Below are 22,148 nucleotides of genomic sequence, written 5' to 3'. Positions count from 1 at the left end.
TTGCACCCTTTTGGCTGGCCTAATATGTAACATGGGTTTGGAAATCTTACACCCAACACAGCTACCCCACTTTTATATCTATAGTGGTACAAAAATGCAGGAAGTTGCCTGGCTCAGGAGCAAAAATTGCCACTCAATCCTGCAGAACATGTCAACCAATGTTTTCATTCAACCTAATGAATATTTATTCAAAAGCAAGCAACAGGGGTTACTACATATTATACACGCTTAGGGTTTCAAACTTCACCTTCTAAGCAACATAAAATGAAACTCTCCAAAGTAGCTCTGCTTTAGTTGTCGATGCATCTGTGTACTGTCGGTTTTCACAACACATTCCAGTTAAAAGAAATCACTATACAATTTCCAGAAATGGAAAAAATAATAATATAAAGCTATCATGAAACAGAGGTATCATTACATACAGCAAATAATATAGAGATTATTGTTATGATCACCACCAGAAACATGCAAATTAATAACAATATAAAAATTGCACATCATAGAAATCAGCTTTCCTGGGAACATAATTTGGATCTTCTGTGCATCTATGCGAAAGGACAGATACCCAGTGTAGTGTACTGAATAGAGTGATGGAGTAGGACTCTGGAGAATAGGGTTCAAATCCCTGCTTCTGCCATGGAAACTCACTAGGAGTGTGGAACTGGTAAAGCCACTCCTTAAATTTCTCACTTACCGTGAAAGCCCTATTAGTACCACTTTAAGTTGGTTCTAACTTGACAGCATATAAGAACATGTGAAAGTACACAGACGACATAAAGCTTTTCTTCGATACTGAACTGAGTGTCACAAACCAACTCTTATCCCCACTGCTCCACCCCATAAGCATTAAGGCTCATGTGCCCCTATGTTTCTAAATCTATCATGGGCGTTTTTCTCCTTTATCCAAGCTTCCTATGGCTCAATACAGCCATCGCCACTACTCAGTTGGCATAACGATTCTGTCCGTCATGCTTCAAACAACTACAGCACAGAGATTAAATACAATCTATATCCACATAAATCATTGAATAAATGAATCATGAAATTAATATGTAAATTGTGTGTTTAACCTCTATTTATACAGCACTGTCTGTCACCATGTAGTAAATCTAAAACTAATTGCAAATTCACAACTCTGCAAAAAGAACACCACAGTAAAAGCCTGACATATTTATTAACTAAATGTTGAACTACATTGAGTAAGTAATTAACAGTCATGCCAGAACAGGGAGAGGAAAATTATATTTAAGCACAGATGTCACCTGTATGAAATGGCTAAAACTATTTTAGATTAGATTCTGATATTAATCAAAGAAACACCACTATTTAATTTCTGACAGACAAATCTGTTACCATTTATTCACGATTCCATTAAACACTACATTATTTAAAATCTGCATGTCATGTCCACTGGAGAGCTTTTTATTAGTTCTTTTACAAGGAAAATGGAGGAGAGGGAGGGAAAACGGTGTCGCGGCTGCAAAGAGGGCAAGAAGAACTTGGTCTCTACCCAGGGCTATTCCAGGACAGCCTTCACCCCACCTTATGTCCAAATTTCATGTCTTGGTCCTCCTGCTAGTAGTGGTTAGGGACCACTACTGTATTGTATTTACTTTTTAGATACAACAGAGTAGTGGTCCCCAACCTTGGGTCCCCAAATGTTCTTGGACTAAAAATTCCGGAAGCCTTCTCTACTAGCTGTGCTGGTCAGAATTTCTGAGAGTTGTAGTCCGAAAACATCTGGGGACCTACGTTTGGGAACTACTGCAACAGAACATCTGGAAGCCAGATTTTGCTGAATGGCTCAGTAAGCATCAGTCAAGGAGGAAACCACATCAACCGGCTTCAGAGAAGATCAAGGCCTGTGTAGGAAGTCACAAAATCTTTATAAGCCCCCACCATAGCCAGCAGGTGGACATCAACTGAAGAAGGAACCAAGCATTGGGAAGAAGGAAATAAAAAGGGCGCAGGGGAAGACGGGAATGGTTAGAATCCTGTTTGTTGGGGTGGCATTAACGAAGAAAATCGGGAGGGACCATGAATAGAAAATGGAACGGACTATCTCTGAAGTGCGCCATGATGGATGGATAAGGCTTTCAAGGTAAGTGAGATCTCTGAGGAGTCGTTTTTATGGTTCCATACCCACAGCGAGTTTTCATGGCTGAGCAGAGATTCGAACCCACGCTTCCCGAGTCCAAGTCCGCTATTCAACCCAGTCTACTATTCTATCACGTATAGTTACCTTAAACTTGACATTGGCCAAACAGAGGACTACTGCAAGGTTCTCTACATGAAATTCTTCATAAAGATCATGCAGAAGCTTCAAAATTCTGCTCCGCAGATTAGCACAAGCACCAGTTCTGCACTTGTTCCCCCGGCTATATTAACTTCGCAACTCAAATCAAGAGGATGTGATAACCTCTGTCTGTAAGTTTCTCCCACCAACTTAGATTTGCCCTCAACATCCCACTGCATGTTCCCTTGACTGTACAAAGTCAACCTGACGTTAACAACAGAGAGTTTCCTTCTCAGGTGGCCCTGATGCTCTTGAAGAAGCTTCTGGAAGACCTTGAAAGGTGATTCACAAGCCATGTTCTCGATTATTTTTAGGAGGAGCTTCTTGACCTACTGTGAAAGGTTCTTTAGGAACAGTGCTGGGAGCTTCAACCACTGCTTTTTGAGATGGACATTTCTATAAGCATTGCTGAAATTCTGCTGCTTAGTGTACTCAGTAACTGCAGAAGAGGCCCGCTGAATCAGTGGGTCAACTTCTTCATAAGTTCCATTGATTCAAATGGGCCTACTCAATTTGTGACCTACTATGCTAAGCAGCAGGCTTTCAGCCAATGTTATAAATTAGGTTTTAATGTGATTTAATAGAAAAAGAATTAAACCATGTGGTCCGTTTACCGTAGAAAAACAAGGGCCGTTGATCCTTTCACTGAGTAATAAGAATTTTGTGCCATCAAGTCAATTCTGACTTATTACAACCATTTTCAGGGTTGTAGAGAGTATTCAGAAGTGGTTATACTGTACATTCCCTTCTTTTGGGGGTGCCATGGGACTGTGCAGCTTGCCCAAGGCCACACAGACTGGCTCTTCCCCAAGGAGGCACAGTGGAGAATCACACTCCCAACCTCTGGCTCCGAAGCCAGATAGATACCTTTATTAGGCCACTAATATATATATATATATATATATATATATATATATATATATATATATATATATATATATATATATATATATATATATATATATATATATATATATATATATATATATATATATATATATATATATATATATATATATATATATATATATATAAAAACCACCAAGTACTAGCTTTCAAAGTACACTAATCTTCATCAGGCTGCAAACCAATATATTGTGGATAGTGCAGAATCAAACATATGAACGTCCCCACAGTCTGCCACAACTGTTTCTTAAAGATGAGTTAGAGAAGGCAGGTTGTAAACACAAGTCAGGAGCATAGGTTTCAAATTCCACCCCTGGTTAAAACGTGGAGAGAACAGTCACAAGCAAACACTCATTTCAGCGTGCACAGGCCGAAAAGAGCATGTGGGGCAGTAGTTAAAATGGAGAGGGAAAGATAGCTAAGATTCATGGCTTCCATTTCTCAGCCTGTCACTCATTTTCTGTGTGACCTTGGGCCAGCAAATTTCTCCCTTTGTCTTCATTGACAAGAGCACGTGCTGTGTATTCCTGGACAAATCCTTGCTAGAAATCAGCTGCTGGACACTTTTTGTTTTATGTGACTTTTTGCAAACCAGGCTCTTAACTGGGTCTCTGTTTTTTTTTTTTTTTTAATGAACATAAGAGCATGAGAGATGTAAGGATTTTGCTAGGATTAATCACTATTTTTCAAACTTTGAAGTTGCAGGTTACAGAAAATGTGCCATTAATAAACCGCATGCAAGGAACTACCTGGCTAAGACGAAGTAGCTTTCCACATATTAGAAAAGAAGGATGAACCTAGTGAATGGAAGCAAGTACATCTACGCTTCCAAATAGCTCCCTGCTTAAATGCATATAAATTTAATGCACACATCCCAAAATCATGACTGTTTCAAATTTAACCAACGGGTCTTGGGCTTCAAAAAAGATACATGTTGAGAACACGCAACATAGCATCCCCTCCCCACAATCCAATTGAAGATCCAGGAGAACAGGGAATAAGTAGGCTTCAGAAGATACCTATTTGGACTACAACACCCAGAATCCCCTAGGCAACATGCTGCCTGGAGGATTATGTGAGTTGTACTGTACCCTGGAAAAGACCTTTTCTTTTGGAAAATGGGGGTGGACCATGATTTTTAATTGTCAACGGGGAGGTGTTTTGGCCATGCCAAAAAAAAAAAAAAAGGCTCCATACAGTATATACAAACATAGTCTTACTCCGAGCCATAAAATGGATCTATCTAGTCCAATATGGCCAACTCTGGTTGGAAGCAGCTCCCCAGAGCTTCAGTAAAGATGGTGTCCTAGTCCCCTACTTGCAAATCCCTTGGTGAGCTCCTCCTACCCAAGTACTAACCATTTTTGTGTTCATGAAAGAACAAACTCCCAAATCTCTTGTAAGCATCCCAGGCAAGCCATTGTTACTTCTAAGCTTGGTGGGGGAAGATCTGGGGAATGATTTTTAAAAGGTAAAGATCATGTACAGGATAGATAGACCACATATTTCCTTTTCCCCCTATGATATTTTCCCATGAACACTATCTATTAAATAGAAAGTGTAGGTGGGACTCGTCAGCCTTGGGAGGCAGCCCATCTAGGAGAAGGAAAACTCTGATTTCAAACCCCCACTGAGGGGCCGCCATCATCCTCCATGGCATGAGGAAGGAGGCCTAGTAGGTGGGACTCATCAGCCTTGGAAGGCAGCCCATCTAGGAGAAGGAAAAGTCCGATTTCAAACCTCCACTGCCTTATGGCTATATCCACTCATGAAAAAGGCTTCACGAGTTAACCTCGAGGCAAAATCCGGAGCCAGAGTCCCAGAGGCAGTTCGTGTCATTCTGTCAACTCCTGCGACGTCGCTAGAACCAGTTGTATTGGCTCTTGCTTTTCCATTGGACTAATTCAGTGACATGGAGAGGGGGGATTTGCTGGTTGGGTAACAGCCTATCCTCCATATTATTTTACCCAGGCTTCATGCCCTGGAGAGGACACTCCAGCTTTGTGTACAGCATCAAAACACTAGATGCTGTTCCAAGTCCTCCATACAGAGCACGTTACCATAGTCTCTCGAGACTGAAGGATGCCTATGCTATCTATTAAATCTAGCTAGATCTAGGCATGAAGCACCCGTTCGGTGGTTTGCAGCCCCACCTTCTCCATCAAGCACCCACTAAGCAGTTTCGCCTCAGCTTCCCTGCCCCGCCTCCTCTGAGTGGGAGGCGGGGCTGGAGTCTGCCAAACACCTGTTTGGCCATCACATGAACTGGCACAAACCGCCAAATCGGAAGTTTGTGCCCATCTCTAAACATAGCCAGACTTGTTCAAGCTGCAGCTCTTTTACACCATTCACGCACGGGTTCTACCCTCTGTCCCAGGTTCCTCAACACATATGCATTGGAACTGCTGGATAGCTCAGTGGTTTAAGGGTAGAGCCAGAGGTTGGGAGTTCAATTCCCTGTTGTTCCCCTGCATGACACGGGCTGGACTCAATGATCCACAGCATCACTTCCAGCTCTGCAGTTCTAAGATAATTATAGCTCTAAGTTTATTGTTGGTACATGCTGTCACGTCTCCTCTGACTTATGGTGACCCTATGAATTAGTGATCTCCAAAATGTCTCGTCTTCAACAGCTCTGCTCTTGCAAACTCAAGCCTTTAGGGAGTCCATTCATCTCGTATTGGGTCTTCCTCTTTTCCTGTTGCCTTCAACTTTTCCCAGCATTATTGTCTTTTCCAGAGAATCCTGCCTTCTCATGATTTGCCCAAATTAAGACATCCTCAGTTTCATCATTTTGGCCTCCAGAGACAGTTTACACATAAACATACGGAATTATATTTTCATACATTCCTAGATCTCATCTTCAACTCCTTTACTCCTTCAACAATTAAAATGCATTTAAATAAGGCTACAGAGCATTTAAAATTATTCCGAGCAGCATTTGGAGGGATTATGTGCCTAGAAGAACACCTCTGAGTGATGCTACTATCCTCACGAAAAAGAAAAAGAAGGTATTTGGCAGTGGAACACCAGGGGGAAGAAGAAAGGACACCGTATGGAAACAAGGATATCTAGTGATGCCCTCATTTTCACCTGCAAAACACAGGCCAGCACCTGCCACTCAGTTTCCACTGAAAACATAGCATAAAAGCCTACTCCAAATTTAAATAAAAACACACAGCCAGCCATGAAATAAAGATCATGCTGGTGATGTCAAGGTTCTCTGGCCACAAGGATCTGCCTTTTGTAAGATCCCCAAAACTGCTTTTCACATGTCCCCTGAGAAACCTGACAAAAGGTTTTGTTCCAAGGACTAAATGCCTTTTTAAAAAAAGGCTATCAAAGAGGAGAAGACAGGCTATTAAACCCGGACTTTCTCTGCACAGGCATGGAGGAGATGGGCCCACAAAGCTTCTGTGCTTTGCTTTGCTTCTCAAACCCTAAACGGATCCGATCGTGTTTCCGCAAAAGATTTATGTTAAAAATACAACTTTCTCCAGCCTGGCGTTTGTTTGCAGGGGAGTGTGTGTGTGTGTGGGGGGGGGGTTGTTGCGTTTTCATCTGCGCTCCTTGTCTCCGCCCGACATTTCATTCTAGGAAAGGAGAAAGGGCCGCTCATCTCCATGGCAGGCAGGAACAATCTCAGATTTATAACCTGCAAGGAAGCCATCGCTGTGATAGAGCAATCTTTCCACCAGACATCTCTCCATTACGAGGGTTGATGTTTCTCTGCCCCGGTGCCATTTTTGGCCTGATCTGTCGGGCCAATCATAGCGGTTGCTAACAGCAGCACCTCCCTCGCTCCCCTCTTTTGTTTCTCATCTTCAATCTCCTCAGGTTCAGTGGTTCTTCAATAGATGGCTACAACCTAGCTTGGCCCAATGTTGTTGCTTTTTTTTAAGAGAGAGACTGGTATAGATCTGGAGGGATAACTCTATTCTCGCTTTCGATTCCCCTTTTTAACATATTTCACACACACACTATAAAACATACAAATGACCTGTTGAAAGAAATCAGTTTCAAGAAATGGAAGATGGACGGCTGGATAGCTGAGTGGTTTAGGCATCCGGCTGCAGTGGTTGGGAGTTTGATTCCCCAGTATGTCTCCTGGACAGGAGCTAGACTCAATAATCCACAGGGTCCCTTCCAGTTCTGCAGTTGGGCCCATTTTATCTCACACACATGTTTATGCGGAGTTTGCCTATGCAACTTTTTTTAAACCCTAACCCTTCCCTCCTGTCACTACTTGATCTTTACTTCTCTATCCTTATTTTCCTGTCTTTCATTTGAGCTTCTTCTTCCCATCTTGAATGATATCACTATTGCTGCTTAAATTGTTGTTTTGATTGCTTTTTATGCTGTTTTATTGTAAGCCGCCCAGAGCAGACATTGTCTAAATGGGTGGGGTATAAATTGAACCAACAAACAAATAGCACACATTCCAATCATTCGCATTTTTAAAATTCTGTGTGCTCATACTCGTTCTGAGATGCCCCACAAACCTTTCAAAGCCATCCATTCTTAAGGGGAAGTATATTTCTTCTTACAACCTGTCTCAAGAGCTGTAAAATGTCTCCCTTCATCAAAGCTGTCCAGTACATGGTAATCAGAAATCCAAGAGTGTGGATGATCTTAGTCTCCAGTGACACATCCTTGCATTTGACGATCTCTTCTAGTTTCTTCGCTGCTGTCCTTCCTGGTGCTCGGTCGTCTTCTGATTTATGCGCAGGGCAAATGCAATTGGTGAACCAGCTTGCCATTGAAGACAAATTTGCAGAAGGAGATCTCTGGTAACAACTTACTCTCAAAAAGCCTAGCCAGATGTCTTTTCTTGTTATCTCCCACTGTTCTACTACTATTGCTACCCTGACCCTGGGGAGGCTCAAATTCCTCCTGAAAACCTCTCTTAGCACCAGAGTTGCCTGGAGTTTATAAGGATCCACAGTTCCTTTCCCTACGCAAGATCAATCTGCCTCACGAGAGGGCCGGCATGGAACGAGATAATGTGCAGGAAAGGGAAGATTGCTGACTGGGGATGAGCTCCCGCTCTTTCGCCCCTATCCTGAGGAGTGGCCGGGATGCATGAAGTTATATGGGGTACCTTACACTCCTGCCTCCCTCCAGCCCAGCCCAATAATGTGCCCTATGCCAGGGGTTCTCAAGCTTCGCTCCTCCAGCTGTTTCGCGTGCTTGGCGGTTGCACCTCTGGGGATATGAAGATCAAAACATCTGGAAGTCCAAAGGCTGAGAGCAGGGCCCTAAAGCAGTAAGCCCAGGAAGACAGCTGCTCTCTGGATGTGTTCACAGCTGTCCTTGCGGTGGGTCCTGGTCCACTTACCCTCCCACCAAGAAACCAGGCGGGCTCTCGTGTCTTGTTCAAAAACAGGAGCTAATATTCACAAGGCAGAACAGGACGGTGACCCCTAACACGTAGGGATGCCACGCAACTCGAAGTCACAGAGTCCGAAGTGGAGATAGGAAATGGGTTGTTAAAAAAAAAAAAAAAGTTCCCAGACTGTTCCTAAACTGTGGTTCCCAAACTGTCCGAGGCACTGCCAAAACCAGCCAGGGACACCGAAGAATCCCCTCGTCCTTCGCCGCCGCCTCCCTCGCCCTCTCCTTGGCCGACGGGTTTCCCTGCCTGCCTACGGCCCTGCCTGCGCCTAGGTGTGCACCCTGGAGTGAGTCACCCCCCTTTCCCAGGGATGCCCGCTTGTGTAGGCGGTGAGGAGGCTGTAGCCCTTTTTGCACGGGGAGGCTCTGGGACAGGTCGAAGGAGGGGGGCTGTGCTGAGACACAGCAACAAATCAATCCCAGCCCTTCCATCTTTACCAAGAGCAGGTCTTTTGTAAAGCTCATAGGTCTTAATTGTCTATTCCAGGTCACCCCTAAATTCTTCATATAGTTACAGAGACAGCTCATAAGAATCTATATGGTTAGCTGGGAGGATCTCCCACCCTCACCTATGGTCAGGAGAAGCAGATTAAGAGGGAAATTATTACTAACGACCTGCTACTTTCAACCCCAGGAGCCCATGCTGGACACAGAACTGTGTCACCTGTTACTACTCTCCGATATAACTGTTGCAGAGTTTGGAACACCACATTTACAAGGCAATCCATCTCCAACATGGTTCCAAAATAAGTAGTTCTCATTAAAGTAGAACAATTGTTCCCAATCTTGGATCCCCAGTATGTTCTTGGACTAAAACTCCCAGATGCCTTCATCACTCGCTCTGCTCTGGATTTCTGGGAGTTGTAGTCCAGGAACATCTAAGGACCCAAGGCTGGGATCCGCTGCACTAAAGAAATAACCAAAAGTAATTCTTAATCACTTTTTAAAGTCACTTTTTAAAGAAAATTCTGAATGCTAAGAGCCATTGCAATGTAGTATGAAACACAATGTACTCTTATCTACCTCACTGTCACCTCAACCTCCACCACGGAGCACGGAGCAGCACCGCAAGCCGGCACTTGAGAATCATGTGATCTTCCTCCTCCACCATCTGTAAAGCTCAAATACCAACAGCTATAAAATTACCTTTCAAAAAGTTACATCACAAAAAGAAATCTGCCTCATTACTTTACAACAACTAACAAACTACAAAGCAAAAAAGGTTTCCTCGGGCGGAGGCGTGGAGGTGGCTGAGGAGTTGAACAACTTTTTTGCTCGATTCGAGATCGATCAAACTGAAACTGTTCGTTTGCCATCATTTACTCAGCAGAGTCCCCCCTTCATTGTGAATGAGCAGGATGTGAGACAGACTATGAAGGTGGTTAACTCCAGAAAAGCAGCTGGACCCGACTTAATTCCTGGTCGGGTGGTAAAAGACTGTGCTGATCAGCTAGCCGGGATATGGACTATAATTTTTAATCGATCCCTGACACTATGCACAGTTCCCGTCTGTCTCAAGGCTTCCGTCATCGTTCCACTGCCTAAAAAGTTGCCTACAAACAGTCCGAATGACTACAGGCCGGTGGCACTAACTTCAATCTTAATGAAGTGCTTTGAGCAGTTAGTTCGGAAATATATTATCTCCTGCCTTCCTGATTCCTTTGATGGGCTTCAGTTTGCTTATAAAGAAAATAGATCAACCGAGGATGCGATCAATACTGTGCTTTATATGGCTTTATCCCACTTGGAAACACAAGGGAATTATGTAAGAATGCTGTTCGCGGACTTTAGCTCTGCTTTTAACACCATTATACCCCACAGATTAATAGACAAACTTAAAGATCTTGACTTTCCAGATTCTATCTGTCTGTGGATTTGGGATTTTTTAACAAATCGTCCACAAAGGGTTAAACTGAATGACTACATCTCTACTGACAAGATACTCAGCATTGGCACTCCACAAGGCTGTGTCCTTAGTCCACTACTGTTCTCCATTTATTCATCAGATTGCACCAATAACCATCCCAGTAATAGGATTATCAAATTTGCAGATGATACTACACTAGTAGGACTTATCTCTGGGGATGATGAGTCTGCGTATCGGGACGAGGTATTACAGCTATCCCGCTGGTGCAAAAAAAATAATCTTTTATTTAACATCCAAAAAACCAAGGAATTCATAGTGGACTATAGGAAAAAAAGAGCAGACATTCAGCCACTGTATATAGATGGAGTTTGTGTGGAACAGGTGGTTGAATGTAAGTTTCTTGGGACTATCATAACAAATGACCTGACTTGGAGTGCAAACACCGCTGCGTTAATCAGGAAGGCACAACAACGGTTGTATTTTCTAAGGATTCTTAGAAAGCAACAATTGACTGAGAGTTTGTTAATCACCTTCTATCGGAGTTCGATTGAGAGTATATTATCCTACTGTCTCTGTGTATGGTTCACGAGCTGCACAGTGGCAGAGAAAAAGGCAATTCAAGGGGTGATCAAGACGGCCCAAAACATCATTGGCTGTTCACTCCCCTCTTTGGAAGAATTGTATAAGAACAGATGTAAGAGGAAGATATCTAACATACTGAAAGACTCCTCTCATCCGGGATATCAGCTCTTTAAACTATTACCATCAGGAAGGAGATTCAGGGTATTGAAAGCAAGGACAAGCAGATTCAAGAACAGTTTTTACCCAAGTGCAGTATTGAGTTTAAATGCGGGGCCATAAGTTTTTGGTGGACTTTTTAATTGCTGAGAGAAAACGGGGTATCTATATTTGGATGGTGAAAGTTGTGTATATTTTAACTTTTTTTTTGTAGTGTTGTCCAGTTTTACCTTGGGGAAGAGCACCTCATTTCGTTGCACCCACTTGTGAGCGCAATGACAAATAAATTTCTTATGTCTTATGTCTTATGTCTTATGTAATTTAGTTGTTGTAATTACAAGTTGTTGTAATTACAAGTAAAGAGTTCTAGGTAGTTACTTCTAAGTTCTGAACTGGTAGGATTGCTCCGGCCACCACCTGAATTTTAAAAGGCAGACTGCTCTTTGCAGAACTCGGGGGAACAGCAGGAAAGCTTTTACAGTGTCAGTGTTATGATCAATGCTGCAGTTCCAGGTGTTAATGCTTCATTTGCCTTTAAAAGCAAATGTAATAATATGGGATGATCAATACTGCACACTCTTTATACAGGGTGAAATGGCTGCAAATCCACTGCACTAATATATATGGTAGAATTTCAACAGTGACATTATATCCTAACAGCATGTTGAAGCTTTTTGCCTTCACGGCCTTTTAAACTCTTAAAAAACAAAAAACAAGAAAAACAACTGGCGATGAACTGAAAGATTAATTTGCAACAAAATTAACCCGGCACCATCTGTTGAATTTTTCATGAGTAAAAATAAATATAAACAGTAAGCTAATCAGGGAGAAGGGATCGGTTTTAAAAGGTATCAGTAATTGAATAGGGGACACTCAACAATGGAGGCTTTAAATACAGAAGCGGGGTCTAATAAAGGCTGAAAGAGCATAGACAAAAATACATTATTTTAGGATTATACGTACAGAGGTATTTATGATGCAGTAATAACAATGGGAATAAAACAAAGATAAGTGAATTTCCTCCTTTAACGTATCTTACATGTATATCTTATTGCCTCCAAGTCTAAACACCAAGTACTACTTCTACCAGTCATAAGTACTTTTTGTTGTTTCCAGGACCACAGGAACCACATGGCAAAATGGGAAAGAATTCAGAACTATCTTACCTTGGGCACATCATAAGAAGGCAGGATTCTCTGGGAAAGACAGTAACACTGGGAATGACGGAGATAGCAGGAAAAGAGGAAGACTAAATGCAAGATGGACTGACTCAAAAGGCAGCCACAGGCTTGAGTTTGTACTGTGTGCCGTCAAGTCGATTGTGACTTATGGTGATCCTTTCCAGGGTTTTCAAGGAAGATAACACTCAAAAGTAGTTTCCCGTTTCCCTTCTTCCGGGGTCACCTTGGGAATGTGCAACTTGCCCAAGGCTACACGGGCTGGTTTTTATCCCAGGAGTCACAGTGGAGAATCAAACTCCCAATCTCTGGCTCCACAGCCAGACACCTAAACCATCGAGCTATCCAACCATTAAGCTATTAATGACAGCTATGAAACTACAAAGAAGTCAACGAATGGAACACGGTGCATGATCAAGTAGATTCGGACACATGACAACCTTTCCATGTCTAGCTCCACCACACTACAGTAAATCTATTTTTAAGGAACTGGTAGAAATTTGCAAATAAAACATGATTCACAATAAAGAACTCAGTCATCACCAACCCTAAACTCACACAACACTCAGCTGAACTCAGAGGAAACATGCTATTTGCATTTCCGGGGCTGATATTTTGATTAATGCCATGTTTCTGTGTTAGATAAGACAAGAGATGCTGTTTCACTGTGCTCCTCTACCAATTATTGCTACTTTATCCAAGCCAAGATATAATCAGAGGGGGGAAACAGTGAGTTGTTTTATTAAAGTAAACACAACCTGCAATACAATTTTTCCTTACATAAACACTCCTGCTGTAGTTTTAAATCAAGGACCGTGGGGGAAGCTGACGCATGATAAATATTGTCACAGCCGCACCAATTTCAAGTTTCTAAAATGTTAAGATGTGTACACTTTAAATTTAAAATAGTTTCTGATGAACGATTCAAATCAGGGTTGGAGTCAGCCATTGGCACCCTCATCATTAGCAGCGAGATGTTTGTCCTGCTTTTTTCTACAAGTGAACTTAAAGCGAATCCGAAGAAATTGGAAGATTACTCCCAGTTTTGTGAAGCCTCTTTTGGGGGCATGTAAAACAAGGTGCCCATGGGGTTGAACCTTGTTTTAAAGCAGACCCGGGCAAAATGCGGCCCGAGGGCCACATACGGCCCACGAGCCGCTCCTGTCCGGCCCGCTGACAGTTCTGAACATCAAAACCATTCATAGCTTTTTGTCTAAAGTTGATCAGTTGCTTATCTTTAACATACCGCAAAAAACTCTTTAGCATTTGTAATGATCAACAAGTTTAAAATAAAAAAAAAATACATAACATCACTGTTTCATTTTATTTTTAAGTAAAGTTGGTTCGGCCCCCGAACACAGTTCAGATTTTTCATGTGCCCCCCCCCCCTATAGAAATTAATTGCCCACCCTTGTTTTAAAGGAAAATTACTCTCCCTGAAGGCTTGGAGGAGTTTCGATTTTTGCCAGAATTGTGATTTTTTTTTTGTTTGTTTTATTTTATTGGTAGTAGTCCAGAGAGTACACACTGGAGGCATTCAAGAAAAATTCAGATAATCACCTGGTATTCCTGCACTGAGCAGGGGGTTGGATTTGATGGCCTTTGTAGACCTCTTCCAACTTCACTTTTCTATGATTCTATGATTCTAAATGGCTGGAAACAACTGGTAGCCCCAGCTATCTTTATCCTCACTTTATCCTCACAACCACCTTATGAGGCAGGCCAAGGGAGACCAGCGCCACAGTTCCTTAGTGGGCATCATGGCTCTGTGGAAACACGAATTGGATCTCCCTGCACCTAGTCTAAGATTCTAACCCCAACCCTATACAGAGTCTTCTTTTGTGTGGAAGAATACAGGGAACAAACACATCCCTTCTATTTCTAATGTTCGCCTTCTGAGCAGTTTCCAGAGGAGCAAAGCCAAAATGTCACCCTATATGCCCCACAAGAGCAGTATGGGTGAGTCTGAACGAACTCTAAAATGTACAGAAGTACAAAAATGAAATATTTAAGGGTCGACTTGGAAAAATGATGTGCCGTCAAGTCAGAACTGGCTTATAGTGATCCTAATAAGGCTTTCAAGGTAAGTGAGCTATTTAAGGAATGGTTTTACCAGTGGTAAAACCATTCCTTAAATAGCTGTGGTGGCGCTGTGGGCTAAACCGCAGAAGCCTCTGTGCTGCAGGGTCAGAAGACCAGCAGTCGTAAGATCGAATCCACGCGACGGAGTGAGCTCCCGTCGCTTTGTCCTAGCTCCTTGCCAACCTAGCAGTTCAAAAGCATGTAAAAATACGAGTAGATAAACAGGTACCACCTCGGTGGGAAGGTAAAACGGCGTTCCCTGGTCACACTGGCCACGTGGCAACGGGAACTGTCTTCGGACAAGCGCTGGCTCTACGGCTTGAAAAATGGGATGAATGGACTAAAAATGTCAAGGGGAACCTTTACCTTTACCTTTTACCCAGGCGAGTTTCTATGGCTGAACAGGGATTTGAACCCTGTTCTCCAGAGTCATAGTCACTCTATCCACTACTACACTACAGGGGGAATTGAATTCTACACCAGTAGTTCTTAACCTCGAGTCCCCAGATGTTCTTGGACTATAACTCCCAGAAATCCTGGCCAGCCCAACTAGCAGGGAAGGCTTCCGGGAGTTTTAGTCCAAGAATTTCGGGGGACCCAAGGCTGGCAACCACTTGTCATGGCAAGAGAAACTTGGAAGTTAATAAGGACGTTTCCAGAACAGGAAAACTGGAAACGTCAAAGAAAGAGGCAGAAGAAGCCATTGAAACATCCATGAGGAGGGGGAGAAAAAAAAAGAAAAAGTTGATCATGTTTTTGCCGAAACCCTCCTTATAAGCCCCTTGTGTCAGCTCAGAGCAAAGTGAGAAAGAAAACACTCCAGCTATTTCATGACCCTTCGTTCCCAGCAATTTTTACAAACATTCCCTTCCATGAAAAATGCATAGATGTATTGAAATTCCAGACCGAAGCTTTAATCTCCAGTCACTTCTCTAAGAGGGATAGATCAGAAGAGTATAATTTGCCCTTATCATCCTGCTCATCTCCTATGTTGACAAAAGAAATCCTTCTGTTAGTTTTTCTTAGACAAATGTGACCCCAACCTGATATGACACTTTATTTTTGCAGCTGTGTAAAAAAAGGGGGGAAAACCTGCACAAACCAGATGCTTTTTAAGCTGCTTTATCCCCTTGCCCTGTATAGCAGGCGGTGGGGAGGGGGGAGTGAAGAGGTTACTTCTTTTGCTCCCAGCAGGGCTGGAGGAGGGAGGTAAGTCACTTTTCCAAAGAATCAAGGCTGTAAGGATTAAAGAAAGAAATAATACATGGGGTGCCAGAGGATCAGGCCCCTCCTAAGAGATTTGCTGAGACAGCAAATAATTGAGCTGTTCCCACATACCACCTTTTACTCTAGGAAGGAATTTCATAACAGATTGTGAGTCCTTCTTTATGGACAATAATGACACAGAATTCTGCATCTCAGGAATCAGCTTCCTTCTTTCCTTCTATTCATTATCAGTTGCTTCCTCCCTTCCTTTGCTACTGGTCCTTATGATCTGTCTTGTTTATCTGATGTAACCAAAACATCCTGGTGAAATCTCAAAAGCCAGCATGTAGGCCCAAATCCAGAACAGCAATCTACTGTATCAAACCATGGTTTATATTAACCAAGTTGTTAAAAGTTCAAACCACGGTTTGAGCATCCAAACATAATAGCAAACCATAAGCAATAGCTGTTGCACTACAGTCATTTCCGACCTTCTCAGCCCTCCATCTTTAGGGGCTAGTCTCGCAAAGGGAGGCAATGGCTTAAAAAAAGGGAAAGGCCACAACTGGCTAGTGTGCTAAACTCCATTTTACTCTTCCCCTAAGTCCATCACTGATGAAAGTAGGAATCCACCCTGTGATGGATTCCACATTTATGAATGTGGACAGATCTAGGATTGATCTTTAGCACCTCTGCAGTTGTCATTTCTTAAGCAGTCAAGCTGCAAGTAGTGGCAAAAATATTTGCAAAGCCCTCTAAAGTCACTCCTAGTCAGTGTAGGACATATTGGCTAGATGGCCAATCGGTATGACCTGCTCAGAAGTGACATCCTTATGCTTATATTCAGCCGGTAGAATTTATTAAAGAGGCAGTGGGGTATAATGGTGACAGTGGCTTGGGAAATCCAGGTTCCCAACAAGCCATGAAACTCTGGACCGGGTGCTATTGCATATTCTAACCTACTACACAGGGTTGTTGTGAGGATAAAGCAGATACAGTACAGAGGAAGGGAGCCTGTACACTCCTTGAACTCACTGAAAGTAATCAATGTCAAAGTTTTTAGCACTGTGTGTATTTTTGGTATTCACTATTATTAAAATGGTCCATAGGATCCCTTCCAGCTCTACAGTTCTAAGATAAAATAAGATGTAAAATTATGCTCCATCACCTTGAATTCAATGGCTTTGATTCAGCCATCACCTTCCTCTAAGTCTAAATATTTGTCACTGAGATGCACGTCACAGAGAGTAGCTCCTGAGCCTTCAAAGAAAAGCAATAAACCATTTGGGTTGCTCCCTTTCATGTTCTTTAATACATATCATTCCATTTTAACTACCCAGCGCAATTTCACCAGCCATTAGCCCGGAAAGAATCCTCAACAAAGCCTGGTTGTTGTTTTAAAGACGGATCTCCCTCTGTTCCTACAATCACTTTGCAGACTCTTGGAAATCTGGCGGTTTTTGTGCAGGGGCCCACTGAGTCACTGAGCACAAAACAAATTCAGTGGATCAAATTCTGTTGCATAGCTCTTGTGTGCGCAACAGAGATCATGTCAGCAACAGCAGTACATAACCGCTGATTAAAGGCAAATGAGAACTAATTGAAGGCTATTTTGGGGTGCACACAACAAAATGTCATGAAATCACCTGTCGCCTGCACCCCAAAATTGCCAAAATAAGCCCTTCATCACCACTGATTTGCCAATGTTGGTGACACCATCCCCACTGTTCATGCGGAGCTGTGTAACAGGATTTCAGCCAAAGTTGGACTAAATGTTATGACATTTCGAAACTGTTCTGTAGTAAGACAACAAAGAAGACACAGGACCGTTGGGGCATTTACGATGCATTGTAATAAGATTCTTGATGCCTGTGATGAAGTTCATCATCAAGAGGAATTCTACGAGGTAGGATCTATCGCTAAGTGTCTTTCCACAGATTGCCGTCTGCGGCTTTCTTTTGTTACTGAATTATTTATAAAATCAATCTAATAACACCATACTTCAAGGAAATAATCTGCTTCTGGTTGGAGCCTACGTGCGCTAATCTGTTTCACCAGCTCCTCCTTCAGGACTACGCAGTTTTGAATCATCCCAGTCCTTCCACAACAAAAACATTTGGATGAATGCTCTTAGAAAGAGCACGCCTCTTTGGCTTACCAGTCCCATCTGCCCCAACCCACTTGGCCTAACCAATCATCTAGGTGGCAGCCAATGTTCAAATAGCTGGTTTTCCTTTAGCAGAGGATGACTCTACACAAAGACTTCATCTGAAAAATCAGCCGACACCGTTGCGCAAATTTTCAAGCAAGATCTACTGCAAAATTTGTTCCTACGATTTGTGCGAAAGTGCTGACATTGTCAAGAGCCAGTGTGATGTCATGGCTGCCCCACTGCTAGCTTCCTTTCTGCACAGGAAGCTAGGACAGAGCTAGGCCTATGATACGCCACAAAGCCTTCCCACCTAGGCCTATTCTCCAGGTGAACCACATTTTGGTGTCTGTAGGTGCGAGTCTCTCAGGTGGAACTCCCAAAATGTCAAATTATGGGATTTGTGCTTATATATATATATCCCAAACCTTATGCCTAATGACACCGTTGTCATTTTATTGAGTTTGTGCAGAAGCCGCTTTATCCTCCTTGACATCCATGATTGATGTCTATACCCAAAAACTTTTCACACTGAATGGAAGACGTAGGAAGGGGTCAGAAACTCCTCAGGGGTTTTTTCTCACACTCCACCCACAAGACTGAGGTTACCCTGTAAATTAGGGGGCATTTCTTCCTCACTGATATTCTGCTATTGAACTACAGAAGGTTACATAAAGTTTGAGTGTCAGCATTAAAAGGAAGGAAGGAAGGAAGGAAGGAAGGAAGGAAGGAAGGAAGGAAGGAAGGAAGGAAGGAAGGAAGGAAGGAAGGAAGGAAGGAAGGAAGGAAGGAAGGAAGGAAGGAAGGAAGGAAGGAAATGTCTGCATCTGGTGTGTTATGTTCAAGGTGTCTAACAGCTTGGATTGTTGTGGTTGTTAAAAATTTTCAGGTATCACCATCATCATCATTAAAATGCATGTGGCAGGCAGTAGATAAGGCTTCTGTCCCCCACACCCTGCCATGGCAAGCACAACCTAAAACAGATGTGCCCATCCTTCCATGTTGTGGACTACAAGTTCCATCATTCCTTCTCAGCACTGCCAACAGTAAACAATGATGGGGAGTTACGGAGCAAAAATACCTGGAGGGCCGAAGTGCTACCAACCCAGTTGCAAAGAACTTTAAAGACCTTTGCTACTACTTCTCTCTAAATAACAAAATACTCAGCATCACTATATACAATCCATAGCATGCAAGAACTCAGCTGCGTTCAATTTGTTTGTTTACCAAACATTCCACCAGACTTACGATAAGTTTTACCCTCCAAAGGAGTATTATCTAATAGCCTTTTTAATTACATTTGCTTAAAGGCAAGAGTTCAGTCACAAATATAGTCTAAAACAGTCCAGTAGATGTTTAATTATAACACAAAGTCCCTGGGGCTAAACATTTTGCATATTTTGGTAATAAAGTCTGTGCTACCCACAGAAGGGCAGCCTCTTCTCTTTGCACAGGAAAACCCACCGGATCAGAGACAGTAATCACATCACTCCACCAAATGAACTTCTCTGACTTACCAATTAATTCTGCTCACACTGGGGAGGGATTTCTTCACCCCACCGAATAGAAAAGAAAAATATAAGGATCACAGCTTTTAGGTCTCAAGGAACTCCGCATCTGCTAATGTTAAGACCTTGGGTTATTTTGTTTTTTACGATCTGCTTGTTTAAAAACATTATTTGCTCCTTGCGCCTTTCTGTCTGCTTTATTCTACACCATGTCCCACACTTTACCCACAAAACCATAGATACGCTGTTTCTGTTTGGCATGCAATATTATCAATAGCGAGAGTCACAAGCCGACAGTTTGGTGGTCCCTACTAGTTCGTTTATAGGTTCACTGCTTTGGAGCCCTGCTTCCTCGGATCGGTGCCCACTCAAAGGTAGCACCCAGAGGAGGAGGGATGCCAGGGCACCGCTTCTGAGTGGTCACCCACCCGAGGAAGCAGGGCTCCAAAGCACCGAGCACCTGTTCAACCTACAGACGAACCAGCACGAACCTGGTGCCCAACTCTAATTGTTAGCAGAATAAAAATGTTCCCATTAATCCCCAGAGTGTAACAGGCACAGAAAGTTTAAAATTTTGCAAATTGTAGATAAAGTGGAAGAAGTTTAAAATAATGTTTTTGAAATAGAGCACTACTAGTGGATGTAGCAGATGATCAGGGGAGAGGAGGTAATAAACAGAGAGCATGAACATGTTTTCCCATTTATCTTTTCTAGATTCGTGTTTAGACTGCCACTCTTAGTTTCACTTCATCCTCACTTCTCAAAAGTCACTTGCGGGTGCTTCTTCCTCCGAGTTAGATAGGGGCGCAATTCACGCGTCTCCTCCATAAGGGCTAAACAGGCTCATAGCCATGGAACCCAGCTTTTGGGCTCTGCAAACAAGCTTCTCAACTAGATCCTGCACTTTGAATGGGTTGCAAAGAATTATCACAACAGCCACAGGTTCAGCACTAATCCACTGCACTCTGCTAGCATGAAGATCAAATGCTCTCGCACATGTGGAAATATTTTTGCTCCTCCTTACTTTTCAAGCAAGTTAGACACGATTAAAATCCAAATTAATATTTTTAATTGGATTTTTTGGTTATTTAAATTTAGGAAAAAATGATTTTTAAATTTCAGCCGTGATTTAAATGGAGATTCAAATCACAATTTAAATTTAAAAAATCAGATTTTTAACAATTTAAATGAAAACTCACTTTTAAAAGCCATGATTTAAATTGACTTTCAATCAATTTGACTTTTAAAAATCATTGATTTCTATCAGCCCTGTTTTCAAGCCTATTTTCAAGCAGCAGCCCTAGGGACTAGAAACTTGATTGCCATCACCCCAGCAAAACTGCAACATTTCCAAATAAACTTTGCACAAGGCGTCCGTAGAATGATTGAATGCCACATAAATGTGAATTGATAAATAAAGTGCTTGGAAGTTTACAGTTTCATGCATGAGGATGGGGGGGGCACAAAGATAAAATATGTTGCTTTTCAATGGAAAAGCATGGAACCAAAACAGAATCAAACATCATTGCCATTTTAAAGCACACTAGGAAATATTTTCTTCTAAACAGGACAGGCAAGAGAAATTAAATCAGCACGCGAGCATCTATTTCCGTCACCCAGTTCGCTTCTCCCAAGAGAACACAGGAATTGAAACACATATTTTTTTACTAAAGAAAGCTTTTATTTCCAGGAGATTCTCTGTTAAGTGACTTGTAAAAAGATCTTCTAAGCAGTCAGCTTTAACTACAACATCTGTGTTATCTGCGGCAAATTCTGGAGCAGCATCATGAGAAATTACAGTGATTAATCCAAATCTTCTGAGACTCAATAGCCTTTCCTGCTGCACAGCCTTAATGCCATCAAAAGAGAAATAAAACAGAAATAAAAAGATGTTGTCGCCTCTTTTTTAAAAAAAGTGGCCTACCTCTCATTTAAGGCAGCAGACAGCTTTTTCAGACATGAGGAGATGGGAATTGGTTTGAGGGTTCCACATGCCAAGAGAACAGAAGTTATTGTGCAAACAACAGGAGGAAGGAGAAACAGTAGCATACACCTTTTTTTTAAAAAAAGGAAATATAAATAGATGGCAAGCCAAAGGTCAAGACTATGCTCACCTAAATGAAGCCACCATCCAATCCCACTTAACCTGATAAATCAGGTTTTCTTTCGGCAACATCCCATGCTACTGTTCAATGGTAAGGTTCCCCCAAGACAGCTTGCCAATCCAAATCTTTAAAACGTCATAACAAACCACAAGAAGCCCTATCTGAACAAGAATGAGCAAGACCCCCAAAGCAACAGTGCGTTGCTGGACCCCCCCAGAATAAAACTCCATCAAAGTCTTGAGCTCCTTGGTATGTCCCAGCTGAAAGTTACTTTTTAAGTAACAAACAGCCCAGGGGCTTCAGGTAGCGCTGCCCCTCGGGAAAATACAAAAAACAAGGTTGCAGCAATTCCTAAAAAGGGGCAAACAAAACTGCGCAAGCTTTCAAGACACACAGGTCCCTTCTTCAGGGACTCAACAACAGACCCGCCTTCAAAGTCTTCTCCTCTCAAGTTCCCGCTTTCTCTCGATCCGTTTCAGAAGTCATCCAAACCCAGCTCCTGATTCGAAGTTTCCGTCTGAGATCAAAAGTCAAGTATAGAAGATATTTCCTTATTTCCCCAAAGATGGCATTTTGCCTCATCCTGGGGTGCCCCCCCCGGCTTCAAAATTTCCAAAAATGCCTAGCTCGGTGAGTTAGATATCTGGCCAGAGGGGTTAGGAGTTCAATCCTCCACTGAGTTTCCCAGCAGAAGAGCCAGCCTGTGTAGCCTTGGGAAA

The 22,148-nt window shown here is 42.5% G+C and overlaps 1 protein-coding gene across 1 annotated transcript in view; it reads right to left on the bottom strand.

The window, feature by feature from the left end:
* Positions 1 to 22,148, bottom strand: part of DACH2 (dachshund family transcription factor 2) — a 325,199-nt gene that overhangs the window by 271,759 nt on the left and 31,292 nt on the right. The window lies entirely within an intron of this gene.

This window comes from Pogona vitticeps, chromosome 11 (assembly GCF_051106095.1).
Source record: "Pogona vitticeps strain Pit_001003342236 chromosome 11, PviZW2.1, whole genome shotgun sequence".
NCBI lineage: Eukaryota > Metazoa > Chordata > Lepidosauria > Squamata > Agamidae > Pogona > Pogona vitticeps.
Note: the sequence above shows the minus strand (reverse complement) of the source record. Positions and strands in the feature narration are given on the sequence as shown.